The 12394-nt window shown below is 43.4% G+C and overlaps 2 long non-coding RNA genes across 2 annotated transcripts; one reads left to right on the top strand and one right to left on the bottom strand.

The window, feature by feature from the left end:
• The first annotated feature begins 2305 nt into the window (after window positions 1-2305).
• Window positions 2306-4695, top strand: LOC120434357. Its single transcript, XR_005609064.1, has 2 exons — window positions 2306-3609; window positions 3915-4695. It is a non-coding gene; the product is annotated as an uncharacterized LOC120434357 (long non-coding RNA).
• On the bottom strand, window positions 3200-6128 carry LOC120434359. The gene is made up of 2 exons (XR_005609065.1): window positions 5634-6128; window positions 3200-4985 (listed from the first exon to the last, which is right to left on the bottom strand). It is a non-coding gene; the product is annotated as an uncharacterized LOC120434359 (long non-coding RNA).
• Between the last annotated feature and the right edge of the window lie 6266 nt (window positions 6129-12394).

Raw genomic sequence — 12394 nt, 5'->3', positions numbered from 1 at the left:
AGTGTTTAAATAACGTTACAGAGAACGACCTTTACCCAATTCCCCACATCCAGGATTTTTTCGCAAATCTCACCGGGACCTTGATTTTTTCCAAAATCGATTTTTGCTGCGGGGGTATCACCAAGTGCCGGTATGCACTGAGGATGTTCCAAAAATCGCCATGATCACCCCCTTTGGCTTGTTCGAATTTCTGTGCATGCCATTTGGGTTGAAAGATGCCGCTCAGGCTATTCAGCAACTTATGAACTCTGTTTTGCGCTGGCTGCCTTTCATTTTCGTCTAACTGGACGATATATTGGTGGCCAGCAGCTCGGCGGGCCAGCACGAATCTCATCTGCGCCAGGTTTTCCAGCGTTTGGCCTGCTCAACCGCTCTACGCTTGCTTTAAAAGGTACAACGGCTAAAGACCCTGTTGACTGGTCCCCAGACCACGTCAGTCCGTTTTCTGCGGCGAAGTCGGCGCTGGCCAACACTGCTCTGCTGGCCCACCCTTTTCCATCAGCAGAAATTGCATTGACCACCGATGCGTCAGGTGTAGCGGTGGGTGCCGTATTGGAACAGCGAGTCTCCGGCATCTGGCTGCCCCTCGCCTTTTTCAGTTGCACGCTCCGAGACGCTCAGCGCAAGTACAATGTTTTCGACAAAGAGTTGTTGGCTCTGCATCTTGCGACGCGACATTGACCTTCGCAACCTTGGTAAGTCCAACCAGGTCGCTGATTGTCTGTCCTGCGCACTGGTCTCCCTAGTGTATGTCAGTGTCGTGTATATCAGTGTCGACTACGCCGCCATGGCTGGGGAGCAGAGCGCCAACACCAGACGTCCTCCCCTTCAGTCCTCGAAGACTGGCCTTGTGCTGGAAGACACGCCGGTGTGGGGAGGTGGTCTGCATTTTTTCGCAGCGCCGTCATGTTTTCGACTCCATCCATGTTCTCTCTCACCCGGGCACATGGGCTTCGGTCAAGCTGGTCAGCGCCAAGTTCGTTTGGCCGGGCCTGCGGAAAGTGGTAAAGAGTTGGGCTGTCACGTGCATTCCGTGCCAATGTTCGAAGGTCCACAGGCACACTCAGGTGCCCCTCAAATCTCTCCGCGTCCCTGGTAGGCATTTCGACCATATGCATTTCAATTTGGTGGGACCGCTCCCACAGTCACAGGGTTTCACACACCTTTTGACTGTGGTGGATCGCACCTCCAGGTGGCCGGAGGCAGTTCCCCTGATTTTCATGACAGCGGAGGTGGTGGCCAGGGCATTTGTGTCCACGTGGATTTTGAGTTTTGGTCCCCCCGCTGACATTACCTCAGACAGAGGCCCTCAGTTCGTGTCGGAGCTTTGGTCCGCCATGGATGACGGCCCGTGGGTCAAGGTCCACCACACCACGGGATACCATCCGCAGGCTAACGGGATGAGCGTCGACCGTCTGCCTTGGGTTTTGTTGGGGTCGCGCAGCACGGTTAAAGAGGACTTCAGGGTTTCTCCTGCCATACTGGTCCTTGCCCAACCCCTCCGCATCTCTGGGGAATTTTTGCCTGGGGGCCGGCAGGAGGTGGTTTCAGTGGGCTGACTTAAGCCTGCACATGTTCTGCAGGATGCTCCTGTGGTGCCGGCCCGGGCCCCCGGCTGCAGGTGCCCACCTGCTGCCAGACGGTTGGATTCTGACCCTTCCTCTGAGATCGCTCCGCGCCCGCCTGCGCTCGTCCGCCCAGTGGAGGGTTTGGCCTGTCTTTCCCGGCCTGGTGAGCCCACAGCCAGTTCTCCGACTCCCTGTTTCAGCTGTCCAACTTAGGCAAAAGCTCCCATTTTAAATCCCTAAACACTGTTCCCAGAAAATAGCTAAGAGAGTTTGGGGGAAGTCAAAAAGTGGTTCATACAGAGATCTGGACCCCAAAAAACATTTCTGGAGAGACTAGAAAATGGGAGCTCACTGACAATCCTGACCGAGCTTAAACTGTTCTACTAAGATGGATGGGAGATAATCTTTTCAAAAGAAAAGATGTGCCAAGCTTGACGGACATTTGTAGGAGACTTCAGGCCATCAATGCTGCAGAAGGTGTTCAGACCAAGTATAGCCAAAAACCTTCCCCTTTTTTCTCAGTGGAGGAAGAGGAAACCACAAAAAATGCTTTGTTTTATCTTTAGGATCTGCCCAATAAATTAAAACATAGTTCAGTTGAATTCAACTTTATTTATATAGCGCTGAATCACAACAACAGTCTTTATTTTGTAAGGTAAAGACCCTACAATCAGATGACCTTTAACAGGAATAAACCTCCAGCAGAACCAGGCTCAGGGAGGGACAGTCATCTGCTGTGACCGACTTGGGGTGAGGGAAGGGAGAGAGGAAAAACGACACACTGTGGATGTGATTTAATCAATATAAGAGTGATTTTATTGGTTTTAATGATTTTATTTATACAAAATAAAAAATTCCACTATAATATGTTAAAAGACATTTTATCCTTCAAATGTCCCCATGGTGCATGGTGTTTTTACTCTGAGCAGTTTCAGTTCTGTCCAAATCTTTGCACGACTAATAATCTGCACCTGTCTCCTTTGAAGAAGTAGGTTTTGGCTACATTCCCCCACCAGACAGCTGTCTCGATACTCCTAAAATACACGGGCAAAGTTAGATTGCAATGGGACAAAGAAAATAACTAAATATGAGTTGAAAAAAATAAACACCATGGGCTTTCAACTCATTCAACTCATCTGTGTTGTTGTTTTTCTTTCTTTTCATTTAGGCTTTTTTTCCTGCTCATGTAATTTCAAGGGTTGGAAGATGTCACCTTGTTTATAGAAAATGTGTGCAGCAGGAAAATCTATGCAGTGTTATCTACAGTATAATACAATAAACGGCAGGCTGATGCTCTGAAGGCAACTCTAGTGAGACTTGTTGTGTTGAGTTTTATTGATGCTATTGTTGCATTTAATTCAGTTTGATCATAAATGCCTCAGGCGGAGCAAAAAAGGGCTGCTGTGCAGTAAGCTCGGCATTCACATGCACAAACCCACCAATACATACACACACATACAGACAGTTAAGTCCCTATGAGTGAATAAATAAAGCATGAGGCACTCTGATCCCACAGAGTGACAGATGTCATGTCTGTCTGGTGGGTGGAGGGACGGCTCCACTGGACCTGTGTAGCTGAGATATAATATACTGAGTGTGAACATTCTCAAAACTGTATTGTATATAGTTTATTTTTTTTATTGTGTAAATTTAATTTTTGTAAAACTAAGGTTCCACATGTCACTGTTGAAGTGGGGCATTAATCAGTGTGACGCCACTTGTAAACATGCTGCATGTGTGTGGGTTCCCAGCCAGAGCTGCATGGACTCCACACTGGTGAGGCACACTCTCTGTAGCTCCTCTCCCTGTATTAAATTACACGTTTAAATTTGGTGTATTTTTCTTCACTAAGTATTAGTTCTTATGGCTAAAGGCCCCCAAAGTGTTTTTGATTACTTTGAACGAGGAAAATAGTAATTGGAACTGCCTTTTATCTGTTACACCATCCGTTTATGTGTTCCTTACTTGTGCTAAACAGGGATGAGCAGAGGCCTGCTGTTGCTGTGTGACACTGACTTTGCTGCTGCACTTTGTCTTTTAGGTATGTGTATATGTATAGGTTTTGGTTTATGTGTATGAGTTCATGATCTGAGGCTGCACACTGAATAATATTTTCAGCCATGTTGGGAAAAGTTACAGTTGTTTGAATATGTATTGTGTAATTGATCCATCTTAGTGGGGATTTAAATATTACAAGTTATTATTAGTGGCTTATTTTTGACTAAACCTTGCTTCATATTTCTCTCTGTTTTACCCCACTATAACATTTGATTTTAAAGTGGCTGTTGAGGGAAACCACACCATTGTTTTGATAGATTGTATTTTCTTTTATATATTGTGAGCCAGAGCTCCATGGACTCCACACTGGGATGAGGAGAGACCTGCTGTTGCTGTGTGACACTGATTTTGCTGCTGCACTTTGTCTTTTAGAAATAAATCCAGTTTCCAGCCAGTCTGTGTCTGTCGTCACAACGCAGTCAACCGTTTGAAATCTGCTACACCTGCACTCGTTCTCCTACCATACAGAAAGGAAAACAACCTCACTGTCGCCTGTTACAGTAAAAAACAGATAACTACTGTAAAGCTTGCCCTGCCATTGTGGAGGGTCTTGTTGCCAGACTCCTTTTGGGGGGGGGGGGGGGACTTTTAATTCTTGTTCATTATTTGATGTTCTATTTTATTCTTAGTTTATTTGTTTGATTTTTACATTCCTTAGTATCTTGTGGCCTAATGCTTTGTTTCAATTCCTGTTTGTTCCCATTAGTATTCTGCTTATGGTTTATTTTCTAAAATCTCTCTTTCTGTCCTTTGTGTCCTTCTGTGTCGAGCTTAAGCGTATTACGTACTTGTTGCTGTTTCTTGAGTAACTTCCTGTTGTATTTTGATAGTCTGTTGTAACTCATGTAGTGCTATTAGTTTTACCATGTTAACCCCTCAGTGTGGTCCTAGTATAAATAGTTGTGTGTTTTCATTTGTCCTTTCTTGTGTCGCCTGTCAACTGCATGTCTGTTTCTTTATGGGTTTAGTTGTGGTTTGGACTCACTGGCATACATACCAACACAATACGACATGCCCTTTCCAGTGTTCTTATAGTGATGGTATGCAATAAAATATCGTTTCAATTAACTAGAATTTGGTCTGTGGCTCGCTGCTAATAAAAACTTGGAGGTAAACAGCTTGGCTACAGATACAGAAGGAAGAAAGAGGAGGAGATGAGAGACAGGGAAGAGGTGAGGCAATTAACACTAGCAGATCTGAATCCTAACCTCCCTATGACAACATGCCTCAGCCATCTATCATGTGTAGGTTATGTGTGTTCGCTGCCACTTCTGTCCCGTCAGAGCGCATCTCCGCCTCCGTGACCTTGAAGCGCTTCTGAATTTGTCCGGAACTCCGCAGCGTGGCTTTTGCATCCAGCTTAAAAAGTGATGAGAGAAGAGAAGAGAAGGTGACTTAAGTTTGCTGACTAAAAAACTTTGGATCTCAGTTTTACGTCACAAGACAACACGAAGCATTGAAGTGAACTCAGCAGTTCTCTTCCTGACAGGTGCCAGAAAATCACAGAACCAAAATAAGGAATGCAGAACAGCGCTAAACTACTCCAAACTACAGCCCTTCATGTTTCTCATTCATACCCACGTCACAACTACAAAACAAACACAATACATAGGCAAAACTTTAATTCTCACCTCAGGGTGATATCACTGCATCATCATGCAAAATGAGAAGAGGGAGAAGTGTTAAAACCTTCACCTGAGGTTGTGTGAGGCGAGGTGAAGCGAGGTGAAACAAACATCTCTGTCTCTTTCCTTTTACTAATTCATTGCAATACTGATAGCCCGTCCTTCTGCATTTTAAATGAACGAGTGGAGCTTGCATTCAATGCTTTATCGCATGTGCCCACAGATAGCGTGGGTAACTCAACATACATGTTCTGGGGGGATTTTTTGTTTTGATTTTTCCACGCTGAGGCAGACGATGTGGAGGAGAGAGCACGGTCATTTATGATTCTCAGAGTCGGGGGGAGGTGGTGGTGGTAGGGGGGTAGGAGGCCATTTATCTTACCTCAACGCTGAACTGATGATCCCCCTCTCCGGACACGGCACACGAAATCCAAAGCAAAAAAAATGCAAGCAGAATGCTGCCGCGTAAAAACAATCTGATGGTTTTCTTTTACTGGAGGATACTAAGGTCATAATGACCCGTTTTTCCCGTGTTTATTAGAAGACGCCGCCCGTCTGCTTTGTGTCAAATGAAAACCATCAAGACAAATTCAGATGAAAAAACCGGACCCCGCGTTTTTCTTTCTTTCTTCTTAAATAAAATCCCGATGGTGTGACGTTCCGATGTCAAGCAGCGATAACTCGGCGTGTCAGACCCGCTGCCCTCGCCATTCTTATTTACATCGGGGCTACATCTATCCAGCAGCATCAATGGCCACGTACAGTATCCAGCCTGCGCAAGATAGGCTCCCTCCCGACTCGACGCCTGCGCTTTGATTTCTCACACAGCGCAGCGCTGGTTTAATAAGAGCTGCCCTACAGAGTGCATACGAGATAAAAACGCAATTTCTCAGCACTGCCTGCACATCTGACGTTTACAGTAGGTAACTGCATTTATGCGCTAAACAAACTGGTAAATAGTCCTGTGCCACGAATAACCATCAAATACAGTGTATCAGGACGGATGCTGATCGTTTATCTTTAAATATTGGTCCTGCACTTATCCCACTATGTGCCCTCAATCTTGAGGACCCAGAATAGAAGACCTGATCGACATTTTTAGCTCTAACGGCACCAAAAACCTGCCTGAAGCATAACGAGCCACCAGATGGCAGCGTTTCGTTGAGGAAAGAGTCCACCAGCTGCTTTTTTGGATTTTTTATTTTTTTGCCAGGACACTGAGGACAGGACAAACTGAGACCGGAATCCACCCCATATAAACTAATGATGCGAGAAATTAATCTGACATTTATTTGATATGGCACACAGAAAGGGCCTAGGCCTGTGGGAAGGAGTGCAGTAGGAGCTCATGACAAAAGTCAAATCACACTTTTTTAAAAATTATTATTTTATTATTACTATTATTATTAATGCTTGCATACAGTTTGCACCCAGGAGAGAGGTAGGTGTGATTTATTTGCCAGCAGACATGAAAAATAATTCAGGGACTGAATAAAAAGATCATATGGAGACATCAAGGAAAGCTGAGTGTCCTAGTTAACGTTTAAGCCTCCCAGCGTGTCCTATCCTGCACTCTTCTGTCTGGGCTATGGACAATTTCAAAAGGAACTCTTGTTTTTTAAAGTGTCTGAATCTGATGTTTAAGTGGAAAGAATGAGGCTACCTGCAGAGAAATGTGAGCTGATTAAATCTAGGCTGCGATTCTGATCTGTCACTCGCACAATGTAAGGTTGGATTAAATATCACCTGCAATGTGCATTGCTGCAGCCAGTCAATCACTCACGAATGACTCAAACTTTCCTGTAGTCACGCACACTTAATGACTGATTTGAGGAAATATGATGGCATGGGCATGGCACGGAAGCGATCAGTGTCACCAGATTTAGGAAAGTAACCCTCTACCCAGCTGTGATGCTGAGAAATGAAAGCCTATTAAGGAGCACATACATAAGTGGAAATGTCATCTTAGACTATACCCATTTATTATGACTGTTATGCATATTTAGATGTTTATATGAGTAGGATTAAATATACTCAGAACATCGAAAATGAATATATTCTTAGTGAATCTGATCTTTTAATCATAACATATGTATATTACTTTGTTGGTGTATGCGTTTACTACACACGCTTATATATTTTGTAAAGTGCTACTACCAGTATGGCTTCTTCATCTTAGCTGCACACATCACAATACTAAAGCTACACAGCTAAATTACCTGTGAAGCCTGAGCACACACAACCTTCAGGAGATTATTGCCATTACTCATAACTGTGAACAAGCTGTTCCATGTTTTGAAACAGGATGTGACCGGTTGAGAAGTTGAGAAAGGGACGGTCATTGGTTTAAAACAGGTTCATTCATTTACTTTGAGGTGTTTACTGTGTAACCCACTGAGATGTCATGGAGACCACATGCTCCGACAAGTTGAACGTGGCTCAGAGCCAAAGACCAGGGGCCTCATCAGGAGAGGTAAACCATAATGCAATAAGACGAGCATGCGCAAGCCTGTGCAAGCGTGTGTGTTTGTTTGTACGTGTGCATGTGAACTCGGTATTACAAAACAAACAATTCCTAAAATCAAATATTTGCCTTTACTATTTTATTTACTAAGTTTAGCTTAAGGAGAATTGCCTTGAGGGGGGCCAGATGGTGCGATACAAGGTAATCTCACTGGCTTCTCTAATTAAACCTAATTAATTGGTGGCTGACAGTTTGCTGTGAATGCCTGGGGCTTTTCAACCATACCACTGCAGACAGGATTTAGCATGCTATTATTAAAGCTTTTAGGGATTCACTCACATCTAATCTCAGCCTTGCAGTATCTCACATGTCATGAATATGGCAACCATGACAGTCCAAACTAGAGCAGTGAGATTCACAGGAAGGAGTCAAAGAGTTAATGCTATATACTCAAAGCAGATTAATCTGCATTATGAAGATGCTGAAACAAAATTTGATGGTTCTGCTCATCATTTTCCAGGAGAAGCACCTAATGTACAATTATACTTTCTACAAAAAGATAATCATGAGTTCTCAAATAAATGCTCTACTTATTGTTGTGCCTCTTATCTAATTTAGGGAAAAAGGGTCTCTCGCATTTAAATGCTAAACAGTAGAGCCTTCCCAGGGTTTTATTCCAGCTTAATTAAAATGCATCCTTTTGTGAGGACAATGTAAAAACACAGTAAATGGGTCCTTTATCATTTCTGACAGCCCATTGTAAATTACTTTTTCCCCCACTAAAACAATAGGCCAAAACATAGTTTGTTTTGTGTTAATCTATCACACGAGCAAAAGAAAGCATTAAACTTCCCGTCTGAGAAGCTGGAACCTGCTAAAGTTTGTAGAAGATCAAAAACTGCTGCTATGCCATTAAACTGCTTAATTTGTGTTGATTATCTGCATCCTCCTTCTCTGGATCATAACTAGTGATGCTACGGCTCGAGTGACAGCTGATCCTGTATGATCACTTATTTTTAGTCCTGTCCTTCGCTTCTTCAGCGCAGTCTCAACCCTGCCATGTGACATAACAGCAGCAGCAGCAGCAGTGGGGATTGTTATTTTGTTGCACTTGTTTTAAAACTATATATATTTTGGGATGTTGCCAGTCCACCTGGGCTCTGTCATGCTTATCAGATATAAGACCTTAGGGATAAAGGGTAATCTCCATCAAAACATGGTCACATACTGTACCAGTTCGGCCTCATTGAACCACTTAATAAGAGTCCTTGTATAAACATTAGTCAAAGAAATGTTTTTACAGGTTGAGGATTATTTATACTGCTCAACTTTTACTGCACTTCAAAGACCTCAAGCTGCGAATATGAGCTTGATTAATTAACTCGTACTGCTAATCTATAATCTTACTTGAGGAACAAATACCGCAACACGCGGCGCTTATTTAGTATGAGAGATGGAAAATGTGAGACTATTACAAGGTAGCACATGCAATTATTTTACCAGCCGTAGCTGTCATCTCTCATCCTCTGAACACGTTTGCCTCTCTCTTTCTTTATCTTACTCTGTTTTGATTTCCTGGTTCTGGCCATTATTCTTGTTTGTTCAGTGTTTCTGCTTTGTCAGCTCTCCAAGACACACAGAGCCTCAGAGCAGAATGTGGATGGCGACTGCAACGCCTTTCTTTCAGACTGTGAAACATTTCATGATTAGAATATTGGCCACTGGTGTAGAAATTGGTCACTGGAAAGAAGCCAAGGTGATTTCTCTCTCTCTTTCTTTCCTCTCTGCCTCAACTGTGGCTGAGTGTGAGGCAAACCTTAGTTTCAGAGCATCTGAATGTGATAAATGACCTTGAAGTGAGCCTGAAATGTAATTTCACTAAAAGTACAGCAGGAATATTTTACCTCCCTGGCTCGCTTTATGAACTTTGTACCAATTTATATCTTCATCTTGTTTCCTTAGTTTACAATACCCCCAACGTTCGGTCTGGAACTGCATTTGAGATCTTGTCTCATGGGGTGAGGACGATCATGAGAAAGGTGGTGGATCAGCCCAAAAGTACACAGGAGGAGCTTGCTAAAGATCTGAAAGCTGTTGGGACCACAGTCACCAAAAGCTCCTTTTCCATTGGTACTTACTCAGATCAAGTCGGCACGGTTTGCCATTAGGTCACAGTACCTAGTACTTTTCTAGTACCTGCTTGCCCCAGGTTCCAAGCGATCCAACTAGGTACTAAAATGTGGCATCGTCAGACTGCATGCCACAAAAATTAAAACCACCATTTTTGAGACCCGGTAACGAGGGAATTGGCTACAAAAAACGCCATATTCCCCGAGCCTGATGAAAAGGCACAGTCCGAGCAGCAGTTATAGTCTTTATCGACCACCTTTGTTGCAGCGTTCATGTCGCTTATTAATTACTTCACTGGAAGCTAGGATGCGTTGCTATGACAACAACCACGCACTTTAGGTAGTACCCAGGGCTGGGCTGGACTGGGACAAAGAATCAGCCTGGGCATTTTAGCTAGAGACCGGCCCACCAGGTATTATAGGAAAAGCCATAAACCCTTTAAATGAAAACAAACGCTGTTGTGAAAGTGATGTACACTGTCTTGTTGGTATATATGTATGATTTCTATACATGTACATCAGATGACCACTCTGGTTGTAAGATTCAGAATATTATGTATTAAAAGCGAGACATTTTAAATGAGAATAAGAAAGAAAAGTATTTCTTTGTGCCCCCCTTTCCCTTCCCTGTTAATGCCCTACCTGGCCCCCTGGCAAAACTTTGCTAGACCCGCCCCTGCACAGTTACCAGCTGTCAGCTATGTAAAAAAGGATCCTGGTGTTATTTGTCTCTCAGAAACAGTTCATAACTTCCCTTCAACTCATTCATGTCACCTAAAAGGTAAACCTGTTTCTCCATCACCTGTTCAGCTCTGTTGATTCAGTAAGGACATCTCCTGGTTTCATCTTCATGTTTCCCTCTCACCACATATCCAAACCGATATCATGACCAGCAGCTTTTACGGCTGTGGCTCCAACAAACATTAGCTGATACTAGAAATTAATATTAAATAAATTCTAACAACAGCGTATCAAGCTTAAAAGTGCTGTTGTTCTATAGCGCAACATCCTCTGGTTTCCTTGTTCTGGCGCAAAGTGGGCGATAAACAAACAAGAAAGATGAGACTTTCGACAGAAAAGCCAATCAGCTGATCATTGATCAGTTTCGTGATTGAAGTAGCGACAGAAGAGGGAGGGGGAGAGAATGAGAGAAGAAGAGGCAGCAACGTGAAGACACAGAATAACTCCAGCTTTGTGTCTTTTTTTCATTCTAACTGAAGTAAGGGACAAATTGTGTTCTTTTTCACCTCAACACCAATTTTTTCTGTCCGTCTGTGATAAGATCGCTTTCAGGCCAAGGGGGAGGTTGCATCCGACCACCTTGGCTGTAATTGGTCCAGCCCAGAGTCGATCATGACCAACTGGCCAATCCAAAACCTTTCATTGTTTATACCGTTACAAAAAAAAAGGGGGGGGGCTGGTAAGATGACATCATCGCAGTAAGGGGCCAACGGGCATATACTCTAAAATCTTGGATGAGAACCTTCCTTCAGCCGGAACACTGAAAAAAGTTGGTGGATGGGTCTTCTACTATCTTGTAGCAGTGATTTAAAATCACCAAGGCAACAAAGCAGAGGCTAATGATAAAACACATTATTGTCATGGAGTGGTCTAGCTAGTCTCCAGACCTCAGTCCTACAGAACACAATCAAGCAGCATCCAAGAAATCTAAAGTGTTTACTGAGTTTCTGCAAAGACGAGCGGGTCAAAATCCCCTGAGATGTGTGCAAACCTGGTGACCAACTATAAGAAACGTCTTCCTGCTGTGCTTGTCAACGAAGGTTTCTCAACAAAGAACTAAGTCAGGTTTTGCTTGTGGATCAAATACTCATAAACAACAAGGGCCACTGACTTTTTTTCTTTAGCAATCACAGTACGAAGAACAGTCAAATTGACAGTTGCACCACGGCCACAGCACAGGGAACAAAAGCTCACTGTGCCGTCTCAAGTGAAACGTTAGCCTTGCATTAGGTAATTTCTCCTCGAGGAGAATGGTTATAATTTCACCAGACACAATAACCCCTTCCTCCAACAGTACGAGCAAAGACGCTTTGCTGTGCCATTAGGCTGTGATAATGAAATAAACACCAGTGTGAAAAATGATTTCTATCACTCCTGTCCCCATAAAGTCTGATATGTGTACAACAACAAACACATCTGAGCAGCTTGACGTCCAATTAGGCTCAGCTCTCATAAGACAGACACTCTGTCAGCACTCTCAAGACATTTTGTACATTCAACCCCTGCTTGACACTGATTCTGACGACCGTCTTTCTTAAATCGACAAATGAATACGGATAACATCAAAACAGGATGTCAAAACTTACTGTTGGCCTTGTTTTTATGGGCACATTCAGTGAGGCCTCTAAAAGTTATAGACCTCGGCATCCTGGATGAGTCATCATCATACTAGCTTTTTCTGCCTAGGTGTTTACTTAAAATAGATCCAGGTCTACTGCAAAGTGACAAAAATCCACCAGTAAGGAGACGGTTAGCTGTAAAACAATGCTGTGAGTACATATTTGTCTCTCAATAGTTTAGTTGCAGTCA

The sequence above is a fragment of the Oreochromis aureus genome, linkage group 18 (assembly GCF_013358895.1).
Source record: "Oreochromis aureus strain Israel breed Guangdong linkage group 18, ZZ_aureus, whole genome shotgun sequence".
Lineage (NCBI taxonomy): Eukaryota > Metazoa > Chordata > Actinopteri > Cichliformes > Cichlidae > Oreochromis > Oreochromis aureus.
The sequence above is the reverse complement of the archived record's forward strand: the minus strand, read 5'-3'. Positions and strand labels throughout refer to the sequence as shown.